At 41.2% G+C, this 12,824-nt stretch overlaps 1 protein-coding gene across 2 annotated transcripts in view; it reads left to right on the forward strand.

Moving 5' to 3' along the window:
- LOC129726076 (RNA-binding protein Musashi homolog Rbp6) overlaps positions 1-12,824 on the forward strand; it is a 1,668,991-nt gene that overhangs the window by 432,659 nt on the left and 1,223,508 nt on the right. The gene's annotated exons all lie outside the window — the stretch shown is intronic.

A 12,824-nucleotide genomic window follows, 5' to 3' on the forward strand; every position in this document is an offset into this window, starting at 1 on the left:
GTCAGTCAGTCAGTCAGTCAGTCAGTCAGTCAGTCAGTCAGTCAGTCAGTCAGTCAGTCAGTCAGTCAGTCAGATAATGTCATTAATTTATGGTTAACAAAGTGATTAATATGGGGGCGTCGTGAGATGAATAATTGAGCAGTAATTTATGTTCCGAGATGGATATGGAAGCGTTCTGGAAAATTAATTGTTTTACAAAATTCAGGATAAAATTAGCTATGTTTACTGAATATACGATGCTGGGGGATTTCATAAGAGCACGTAAGCGTATTTTGCTTATTTGTTCAATGATTTCGTGAAAATTTGGTGTTTAATCGTGAATACCGGCTTAATGAAATGAATTATGGAACAATTACCCTAGATCTTACGCCTCAGGTTTGCCCAGAAATATTCGATTGGGCGCAGCCGGAGAACTTTGAGCGGATTCACCAACTTGGATACCACATCGATATTAAGCCGCTCCACCTCCTCCAACTATCGCTTCAAGTAGTGAGTCGACGCCAGATCTGGCCAGAACAACACTCATGGTATTCCTAGATGAACGACGCAACTTCCGGCGGGCACCTTATACTATAAATTTCCCCGTCCACGTCGAAGCGAAAGAAGAGCAGCTTTGACATTGCCTTCTCGCTGATTGTAAGTTACAGCCGCTTGGTTTTTGGGAAACTTGATGTGTGAAATTAACTTCACCTCGGAGCTTACTTCTTTCGAGTGGGAAGTAAAATACGATTTGCCCTGCCTGTCGTTGCCATCCAGGGTGAGATAGGTCTCGTAGTCCATCACCACCACCATGTCACGATTAGTCCGTAAAATCGCCTTAACAATTTTATTCAGCCGCTGCCGTTGTGTCATTGCCTGCAGCTCCGAGACCAGTGGAGGTGAATGCCGGTCTTTAACCTGTATGTGTATGTTCTCTAGGTACTTTTTCACTGTTTGGCGGTTGCGCCGACCTCCCGGCCACAGCGATGTAGCCACTTTTCCCTCGGTATTCCCTATCAGCATACTTTGGAGTTTCTTGTCTCAGGGGTACCTTTCTTCGAACGTCCACACTTCTGTACAGAGTAGCTTCATTGTTTCCGCCATCACGGTTAGAATTCTCTTGGGTTACTACGATTGATGCTGCATAGTTTCGTCAGTCCGTGTAAAGCTAAACCCATGAAAAACCGACAATTTTCGTCCAGTTTTTCATTGCAAACGTTGAAAAAAAAAAGGAATATTCTAAAACAAACTGCTCTATCTACATTTTAGATGAGACCACTAGAAGCGCTGCGGTAGAATGAACAGTGCGTCCAGATGTTTAATGACGTGAATCTTATATCCATTCCATTTGTTCAAATTATCTTGATATTTTCCGAACCTGACAGTAATGAGCATAACTTGAAGAAAAACTTAACAAAATCAATATGAATTGAATAATAATTTGTATAAACAAATTTCATTCATTTTTTGAAAATATATCAATGAACCATGTAAGTGATATGAAACGAATCAAAAATCAGAAATCGCAGTTTTCAACTGAGCTGATTCACACTTAACGATATATTCCAGTCAATGTTATTAAAAATTCAGTTTCCTGCATAGAATAAATAAACCTCTCGGCTAATCATAATGCACAACATAACATCATATATGCTCAATGAACCGAAGCGTAATTTCATCACAAAACCTTGAATTCTAAGCGAGACTCCCTACGGACTGCGGAGTACTGTTTGTAAACACACACCCTCTCTCTCTCACTCGCTCTCCCGCTCGCAAAATTTGATCGGCTGCAGAATTATTCTCCCCACAAATCTCACGCTTACTTGTCTAGCTACGTCACTCACGTTTGTGTCGGTATTATTGTCGCTAAACTCGTATCGCAGGAACTCGTGAGTAAATTTCCTAACCGTGGACACACACCCACACCCGCCGGTTTCGATCCGCCGTAAGGTGGATGAGAAATGCACTTTGCAATGCAGAGGATTTGGGGGCACTCCTCAGCCGTCCAAATCCGCTTCACACTCCGACCCACCTTTGATCCAGTTCTTCTTCTAAGTTATTTGTTTTTATTCTAGAGCGACGACGACAATGACGACGACGCGAGGACTGCAAATTCCGGAAAACGAAAAAGTGCGGAAATAGAGATCGAAATCGCCTGTTTATGCGGGTGAGTAAGAATGGGTATGTGTTGGTGTGTTTGCGAGGTCGCCTCGGAGAGGCTCTTCCTGGTCGGTGCATTGCAGCTCCACTTCCGCTGAAGTTGCTCTGCCTTGCTTGCGAGGCAGCCGAGAATCAGTCGGTGTCCCTGATTTTCTTCTTTTCTCTACCTAGCCTTCCCGTCTCCTGGTTGGCACGTCGCGTCATTACCGCAGCTGAGAGAGTGTTTAAACACGGGTATTTTTTTCCGCAGAGTTGACACTTTTTCGCTGCTGTTGGTTTTATCCTGGCAGCCTTCGGTGGTTTTTCGTTCTTTCAAATCCGCTCTTCTCTTCGCTTCCGCTACCCTGCAGCACGGTCCGCAGACTCTTCCGAGTTACTTATTTAGAATTATTCGAATGAGATTGGACCCGGCGAGTTCGGGCAGGCAAAGTTTTCGAGGAAGAGCGAAAGCACTCGCAGCGTAGGCGAACCGGCCAGATCGCCTCCGGTTCCGGTGACCCTGTTTATATTTCTTTTAATTGATTTCCGCTTCTCGTTGGTCGGTATTCGGAAAAAGAAAGCCGCTCTCGGCTGATCCGTGCGGTGTTTAGCACGGGGCTAGGCATTCTTATCACAATAGATATCACCAGGCCTCAGCGCTCGGAGATGGGCTACTAGTTTAGGAAAGAAAAAAAAAAACATCCTTTCTTGTTTTTTCTCCTCCGTTTTGCATGCTTCAATTACTCGACTTGTGGTGTAGGCTGGATTCACTTCCAGATATGTGCTCGCTCTGCAAGGCTCGACATTAGGAAAACATTGCCACAGGCTATCTTGAGCGCGCACACATGGCCGCGCCGCTGCTGTGGGGTGTGTATTGCTCTGTGTGTGTGCGCGCGATCCAGACGAGGCTACTACAATGTTACTTCCGATAGTGCACTTCAGGCTGCAGCAGCAGCAGCCTTCTTCCGGTGCGGAGTGAATCAGCTTCTGGGCAGCCGTCTGCAATGGGTCTCCTGCGGTGCAATCGCCGTCCGTATGGACCAGTGGCGTGACCAGAGTACGCGAAGATTTCATTGGAACGACTCGAAGAGTTTTACTACAGTTTTCACATCCAACATAAATACTCATCTACATCTTGTTCCGTATGAAAGAAAACATAAATTAATTTCACCCTAAAATCACAGTTACACCCCTGGTGTCAGCTCAGTAAAACCTCTTTATGGTTTACCTCTCCGTACGTTCTCCCCGCAACAAATCCGCTTCTACCGCGAAATCTACACTACAAGCCATCAGGATTCATTTGCGGAACGGATTTCAATCGTTCCTCGCCTTTGTTTTTCTTTCATTTCTAATCGCTTTGATCGCATTTTGCTGCTCGATTCTGCCACCCCGCTTTCTCACCTCGCTCTCTCCACTACCGGAGCTGGGGAGTTGGCACCTGCACCGGCTCTTTCAGCAGCTGGTTGGAAGTCTCCTCCGTATGAGTGTGTGTTTGTGCGGACGTTTTTTTCCTCGATTGTATTTTCTCTTTTTCCTACCCGTTTTCCGCTTATTGAAACAACACTGCGTCCTTGGTTGTTGGCTTTCCGGTTCAGGTTGACCGTCGTCGTCGTCGTCGTTACCGAGACGGAAAACTATTCTGGAGTTGTGCACTTCCTCTGGTTGCTTCGCAGATGCAGAAGTGGAAGATCGGCGGGTGTTTTCAGTTCAAATTTACCTAACCGTAAACGGTTGCAAAATACGAGAGGCTTTCGGCTACGGCATGTCTTCCAGGGTTGCCATGTATGGAGCAACCGCTTCTTTATTTTGCTTTCTGTGTTTCGAACTTCTTTTGTTTGCCTCGTTTCGTACCTGGCTTTGAACGTGGAAAGTTTTATTTTTGCGGAAATAAGGTTCGGCTGATGGTATTTCAGGGCTTGTTTTGCTTCCTGCCTTCCTTCTGGTCGTTGCACTTGGGGTACGAAAACAAACCTGGAATTGGAGCGAAAGTCTGCAATATACCCGAGGCAGATGCATGGGAATGTAAAATGGAACGACAGCTTATTAACAATTTCAATTTTTTTTCGGTATTACAAGTCAGTCTTTGATTGCTGATGGTTCTTATAAATAACATCACTTCCGATTCCGGCCAGCTGCAGCCTGCCACCGCCGCAAAGTTGACCCAGCACAAACAACCGGAGGGCACACATCCCGGCTGCGCCACTCCCGTGCCCAACAGAGCCAGGGACAGCCATCAATTTCGACAAGATTCGATAAATCATGCGACAGGAGTGGGTGTGATCGTGTGTGTAAGTACCGCAAAAAAGTGGCAGAAAACCACGTGGACACCGAGTTTCAGCCTCGAGCCTGCACCAATGCCGGTTGTTGTTACCGAAAGCGTAAACGAAAGGAAAACATGAATCAAACTAGTATTGCTGCCGTTGCTGCTGCTGTTGACTGCGTGTTGTTTGGCCTCTGGAAAAGGATTCGCCTCCGCCTGAATGTTGACGACGGTAGTGGTGGTGCTGGTGGTAAGCCAGCAGACGTTCCTAGAAGGAGGCCTGCACCGTATATCGTATTGCTACGGTTGGCAGCTAAAAATAGCCCAGAGGTTAGGTATTAAACGATATTATTTTCGTATCGATTTTTTCGCTTGATTCGCTTGGTTACACACTATCAACGAACTTCACCAGCAAGCAGCAAGCCGAAGGGTTAAGGGTAACGTTACTGGGTGGGTGGAAGATGAGTCGCTCGGAGGATAGATTTACCCTGTTTGACTGGGCTAACCAGTAGTGTGGAGATAGGGCTAGAGAGACGGAATGGGAATGTTTGAAAGGACACATTTTACAGCCGTTTTTTAGGTGTAGGCAAAACGGTTTGTCTCGTTGCTCGTAGAACTTGTCGGAGCGCGAAATGGTGCAAAATGTAACGGCGATGAAAATCTATGTAACATTCACTCCATTAAATTGATGTTGTTTATTTTGATTATTTTAGCTCTGGCTGCTTTTGTTTGAACATTACGTACCTTATTTCGTGACTTATTTTGAATTTTAAGTAAACAACTTTTATTAAAAAAAATGTATTTAAGTATTAAGAGCTAGACTAATGTAAAACTCGATTCAACTTTTATTGGAGGAGCTGCGTAGCCGCAAGGATACAGATACTACTTGTCAAGCGGGTGGTCGTGGGTTCGAATCTTAGTAGAATCAGGCCATTCGATGTCGAAATGGTCTTAAGCATGGGTTTATTCTCAAGCTCCCTACCAGTTACCCCTCTTTTACGCTGAAATCTATAATACGACCATGATTTGATTGGATTAATGTAACAATATATGTACATAATCATGTACATATAATGTGAGATAAATAAAAATGAATTATAAACAATAAGAAGTACCAAAAAAAAAATTCGAATAACATCTGGAGAATGTTTTTGTGTTCCTGAAAAAAGTGATGAACTTCTATGAGACTAATTCATGGCATATCAATAGTTGTTGTTGTGCTCCTTTCTGTGGCTGAAAACATGAATTGAAATAAGTTATTACAACAACATTGCAGCGCTTGCACAGACGTGTCGCTCCTTTCTACAACCAATCACTGCATAAAGCAATCCAAACAGATCATCACACGTTAACGCATCTACCACAATCACGAACGTTGTCGACAAAAAATAAAAAACCCAAAATTATCCACCTAGCGGTGAGACCCAGCCTTTCTCCTTCGAACTTATAATTTGTTGAAATAGATTTACTCCAACACTTAAAAAATACACCTTGATTATTTCTGCTGGATTTGTTATTCATTCTAAACAACAAGTTTTTGGTAGCCCGCACAACTATACCGAACATTTAAAATTTAACATATTATCGGCTTCGTGCAACACTGGCACAACTCAAAATTTTGCATTTTTGAGTTTTTGATGGCAAACGATGCCAAATACTGTTAAGTTTCATCACACGAAATCCCATTTCGAAAATCACAAAAATTCCAGAGTTATGAGTAGAAGTGCCTTTGCTGCACAAATCGGAATTTCTCCATGAAGTTAGTAAAAATAAGGTATCAACTTGGACAACGTGAGCACGTAATATGTGCATAATAGACCCAAAGGTGTTTAATAAGGATTGGTAATCTTAAACTTCAAAGTCTTCTTGAAAATCGAAAAATAAATTTTTGACGCAACTTTTCAAACGCGTTTTTCTCGAAACTATGTTTTTTGAGTTGTGCCAGTGTTGCACGAAACCGACGGTATGAATATAAATTAACACATATACATGCAAATAACATTAAATTATTTCTACTATATGATGCGGCTTTGTTTTTGATTGTGGTATAATCGACTTGTACTCATATGCTGCCTATAAATATTCAGATTCTTTAAGTCTACGTTAGTCAGTTGATTTCAAATAATGTATAATTAAATGTTGTTCCTTATACATGAATTTGTCTTATCAGTGAAATTGAAATTCTTTAACGCATTATATTACTGATCGTTTCTAAGGGGCATCCAATGAATGGCCAAATACCAATCAATATGGGTTCTTGAAACCTGGATTATACCCAGTGGCCAGAATCCGACCTAACACCCAATTTTCAATCCAGATGACCACTTCTGGTTGCCTGATAATCATAAAATCATAAAATCCATCATAAAATTGCCGAACTGCCTAATCTGGGTATTTCTATGGCGAAGATGGCGACAGTTTCCGATCAACAGCCTAAAGTGACAAATAGCATCCAATACGATTTGGGGCAGCGGTATGATACCCTGGGGCCAGAAATCATCTTCAGACGTCATTTTAAATTTCTAGACAGTAGCTTCCGGTTTCTACCAGTCTAAAAAGGACAAACATTACCCAATGTGCGTTTTTCAGTACCCGGGATGATGCTCAGAGACCAGGAATCAATTTCATACTTCATTTTGAAATCCGAATTTGCGACATCTGTTTTCTTTAAATTAGTCGTGTAACCTTTGAAAGAAGAGATTTTCAATATTTTTTCAATTTAACACATAATGGATTGAATAAAAGTCCGATTACACTGGTCAACACAAGTGTTTCCCCGAAGGCCAAACTAAGAAAAAATGAACAATTATAGCATTTCCTATGAATTTTTTCTTTCTAGGGCAACTATTATGAGCTTAAGAGCAGCATTTTTGACGTTGGACTAACGTCTATATCGAAGTTAGGCACCTGAATTTGAAAATCTAGTAATTCAACCGGGGAAAACCAGGGAAAAGTGGTCAGGTTTTGAGCGCTTATATATCAGTCATTTCTTTTCAGAATTTCGAGGTTTTGGCATCAACCGATCAGAAATTCTTTTACGGTTGAATTTATGTAACAAAAATAACCTATTGTTCGAGATACACTATTGAAAAATTGATAAATCACATCGATTGTCTAAATCATACCGAGCAACCAATCACCACCTCTCTTCACAAGCACAGTCGACACTAACGGATACAACCGATCTGACTTTGTAAACAGTCTCACAGCTTTCAACCAATAACGAGCTCGCTTTCGGTAGCTGCAACAGGTGTTTCAACACCGTTTTAAAATGCTTCTTTTATCATTACCACTGAACAGATTCTAAACACCAATGGCTTGATTGATAGGGGAAATATTGCGCAAGATTGTCATATAATAATTTAAATATGTTTTCGATACTAAACTAGTTAAAAGTTGTGTTAAAAGTCGTGCACATTCAACCAATCACAAGCTCGCTTCTTGTTTGCTCGCGGATGGATTTTTGCTTTGGGCTATATAATAGCCTGTGTCGTCTCATAGCAGTCATCAGTTAACAAGTGAAAGGCCACCAGGCCGGTCTTGTATAATCAGCAGCGGTGGCTGATTCCAGCGGCCAAACTGAGCTGCAGCAGAACCAGAGCGGTGGTATCAGGCAGCAGCGGCGGAGGTAGTGGGAAGCTGCATTTCTTCATTCAGTTCGGTGCTCCTTCGATCTGAGTTGGACCCCACCAGCGGTAATCCAATTCAGATATCGTTGGGTGAAAACGTTGGGTGTGTGGGCAGTGTGCACATATAGCGTATGTGCATCTGTATTGCTATGACATTTGCGATGATAGGGATGGCGCTGTTGCGTGTGTATGGCTAGCTATAGCGTGTGTAAGACACTAGCATGTGTAGCATATTATGGCTATTGCGTGTATATCTTCAGCATGTGTACGAATAGTTATAGCTTGTGTGTGGATAGCTGCTGCGTGTGTAATGATTAGTTATAGCGTATGTATGGATAGTAATAGCACATGGTTGGATAGCTTATGCGTGTGTATAGATAGTTGTATCGGATGTATGGAAAGGAATAGCGTGTGTATGGATAGCTATAGCTACAGCGTGTGTATGAATAGTTTTAACGCGTGTTTAGATAGTTATTAGTTATAGCATTCATTAAATTTTCGTTTTTGTTTCTCGGTGCGCGGTTTTAATTTTGTTTCTCGCACACAGAGAAAGAAACAAACTTGTCGCTATCGTGAAAAATAACAAAACAATAGAAATGCTCTAAATCACAACTGAAGAAGTTAAGATATTTTCCTGTCACTCGCCCAAACCTTGATAACAACTACCGAAAAACGTGTGATTGAGCTCTTGCTATATTGAGTTATTGAACCAAACGTTTTTTTTCCAAATACATGAAGTTATATGCTGGGCTGGAACTAACCTAGCATGAGTTTTATCGATTAAATGTCAAACAATTTTCAAATTTAAAATTTTCGGTTGAATCGTTCAGGGCTCCAATTTCAGATAGTTTCGTAAAGTTTGCTTTTTGCTAAGATAGGAAAATTTTACCAATTCGCTCAATTAAATGATTGTCTTGGTAGTGCAGCAAACAAAGGGTTGATTCGGATATGTATGAAATGACAGCGATTAAATAAAAAATATCCATTTTTTTAGTATATATTATTATTTATAACGTTTTAACGTCTCAGCATCCAGAAATGCACTGTTAGATAAAATTGCAGCAAATACTAGAGTTGCAATTCTCTCTATTATTTGTTTTAATGGAATATAAGAATACCGTAGTCCAACGTCATGCGGTCGTGTCTTGAATACCACCCTCCTACTTTTTCTATTCCGTGTCACGGTCGTTGCGTCCGCAGAGCAGCATCGGTAAAATGGTCACGCGCGTTTATTTTATGCGGGACCGAGTCAGTAGCCTTGTTAAGTTTTTTCGATTTTGTCAACTTGTCATAAAGCAACTAAACCTTCAATTTAAAACTAAGATTATTGAAATCAGTGATACCAACTTTGGCAAAACGAGTGAATTTGATAAAGTTTTCTGAACACGTTTCTTTTCATAACCTCTGAACTACATGTTCAATCATCATAAAATTTATTAGTTATATAAGTTATTTAGGGGTTCCAAAGACAGCTCGTCCATTTGATACCTATTTTGTTCAAATCGGTTGTGTAGTTTCTGAGATAATGGAGTTTCATAACTTTTACATTTTGATACATAACAGACAAAGTTACAGTCCGATTATAATAAAATTCAATAGAGTTTTATCAGGCAACTAGACCTTTCTATTGCAACTTATTTTGTGAAAATCGGTCCATCCATATCTGAGAAAAGTGGGTGAGTTCACACAGTCTTAGAAACATGTTTTTTGTCATAGCCTGATTTCACATTATTATACATAACGGACCAAGTTAAAATCCAATAACAATAAAATTCAATAGGGTCTTATGGGGCAACAAGACCTTCCATATGACACTAATTTTGTGAAAATCGGTGTAGCCATCTCTGAGAAAAGTGAGTGAGTTTAAGCAGTGTTTGAAACACGTTTCTTTGCATAACTTTTGAACTACATGTCCAATCATTAAAAAATTGTTTTACAAATGGTTCAAAAATCAAGCCCGTTCTTTTGATACCAATTTTGTTCAAATCTGTAGTTTCTGTAGTTTCTGAGATAATGAAGTATTGTGATTTTCACATTTTGATACATAACCTCGAAACTAAAAATCCGATTACAATAAAATTCAATAGGGTCTTATGGGGCAACATACATACATACACACACTCACACACATACAGAAAATGCTCAGCTCGTCGAACTAAGTCGATTGATATACGAGATTCGACCCTTTGGAGCACTTTCATACCTTTGTTTTTTTCAGTGATTGCTATACCTTTCTAGGAGAAAGGCAAAAACGAAGCAGCAATACTCCGAGCTTACAGCACTAGTTTAGTGCGAGTTTGCAAACTACGGGACCTGGGCTGGTAACGTAGGAGTTGTTCGTTTCAGTTTCGGGTTGTATTCACCCAACGATATCTGAATTGGATTACCGCTGGTGGGGTCCAACTCAGATCGAAGGGAAGCCGAACTGAAAGAGTTAGGAACTGCAGCTAACCACTACCACCGCCGCTGTCGTCCGCTACTGGTCCCCGCTGCCTTCGCCTACTGCCATCGGTGTTGATGTCCGCTGCTGCTAGTAAACTGATTTGCTTGACTTTGACTTGACTTGAATTATCTTTTATTTTGAATTGGTTTACAAAGGTATAATTTTTTGACAGGATAATTGCTCAGCCCTAATGGCTCATCATCTTTGTTCATAGTAGTGCTTATAGATTAATTATTAAATTATCTTGGAGATTAATTATACATCTTTGCCTTGAGGGCATGGTAAGTTTACGAAATAAAATTGGTTAACCTACCTAACTAATACTAACTTAGAACTAAATTGGCAAAGTTCGAACTGCTTCGTGAATCGCCCTCTGGCAAGCTTCCCTGAACCTAGACAGTATCGCCTGTTTGCGCACCAGAAGTGTATCTAGACCGACTAGTTGGTGGATCTCCGTATTTCGCGTTCTAGGAGGACTGTTAAGGATCTGGTTTACTGTAACTTATCATGGTGACATTTGGCACATCTTACTCAGATTGGCAAACCGTATTCTATCACTGGCAGGATTATCATTTTATGGAAAGCAAGCTTGTTCTTAAGTGATAATTTGGATTTTCTGTTTATCACTGCATATAAAGATTTAATTAGGAAGTTGCATTTGTTTGATGTTTTGTCCACATGTGATCTGAATATAAGCTTGCTGTCCAGAACCAGACCGAGGTACACCACCTCTCTGGCCCAGTCGTCGGGTGAATCATTAATTTGAACCCTGACGTTATCAGGCGGAACGAGTCGGAGTGAGTTCGAGCGGAGAAACAGAATTGCCTGAGTTTCAGCCGCATTGATGCGAATCTTTCAGTTCTTGAAGTAGTCGGATAGAGCATCCAGACCCGCCTGGAGATTTCTTGTCAGCGAACGAATCACTCGCCCTTTGTACATGATAGCAGTGTCATCTGCGAACATAGACAGTCTGACGTGAAAATATTAAAAAGGCTAGGACCCAGTAGGCTACTTTGAGGAATTCCAGCGTGAACATTGAAAGTATCAGACTGGGAATTGTTCAAGCAGACCCTAAATGATCTACCCGATAGATGATCTTCACGAGGAAGATCGGGAAGTTGCAACGATGCAGCTTATAAACAAGGCCATCGTGCCAGACGTTGTCGAGTGCTTTTTCAACATCTAACAACGCCATGGCAGTTGTTTTGGAAACGGATTTGTTCCGCCTTATAATGGTCGCTACCCGAGTGAGTTGGTGCACTGTGGAGAGCCCCTTCCTGAAGCCATATTGTTCTCTAAGAAAGGTATTGTTTTGGTCAACGAACTCTAGTAAACGTCTCAGAATTAGTTTTTCAAATATTTTCGAAACGGACGATAGGAGGCTAATGGGCCTGTAGCTTTTAGCGTCGGTGGGATCTTTCCCAGGTTGGTGGATGGGGATAGCTTTAGCAAGCTTGCAACGGGAAGGGAAGTAGCTCAGTTCCATTCACTTGTGAAAGATTTTTGCGGGATGATGGAAGAAGTCAATTCTCACATTTTTCAATTCGAGATTGACCACACCAACGACACCCGAGGCCTTCATATTTTTACTAGATTTAATGGTTGATTACCTCATCAGCAGAAACTTTCGATTCATCAGGGAAATCCAATAGGCCAATTTTTCAATAATTTGGTAAGTTTCCAGAACTGCCGGTAACCGTAAGTCAGTCCCATCTGTAACTTTGTTAATTTCGAGTTAGCATCGGATTTTGACCTAGCTTTGAGTATGTATTCAGATGTACCGATGAAAAATAGTGGTTTGTTCAACAAAAGTGGAAATCAATACCAAGACGAATTGTTCCATTATGCAAAGTAACCGCAAGTCAGACCCAGAAGAAAAATAACCGAAAGACAGTCCCGATTTACCCGGGCGTTTAGATGAAAGTAAGTTATCTAGTAACAATTATCAATTATTGGGATTATTTTTGTAGTTTGAATTGGTGATGAATTTATGTGGAGCAATTTTTCTGCTAATACGAATTCAAGTCCAATTTTTTTTCCTGGTTCGCTGCTTCGTGAGTCTATCCGAAAAATCTTGAGTATCTAAAAAACTTCCATCAGAATCCAGGGAATCGTCTCAAGAAATCTCCAAAGGGAATGCTCGAACCTCAAACGGATTTGGACCATCTTGACATTTGTTGTCGGATGAACCAACAGCAGTCCCGGCTTCAGTTTCTCCATCCAAATCCACAGCTGACAGCTTTCCACGGCAACGAATAACAACACGTCAACACGCACTATAGTATCAACATGGCAATGTGACTGACTTGCGGTTACTTTTCTCTTCGGTGTAGAATGTAACGGCAAGTCAGACACACTCAAGGTTTTTAACATA

Source organism: Wyeomyia smithii, chromosome 2 (genome assembly GCF_029784165.1).
Source record: "Wyeomyia smithii strain HCP4-BCI-WySm-NY-G18 chromosome 2, ASM2978416v1, whole genome shotgun sequence".
Classification (NCBI taxonomy): domain Eukaryota; kingdom Metazoa; phylum Arthropoda; class Insecta; order Diptera; family Culicidae; genus Wyeomyia; species Wyeomyia smithii.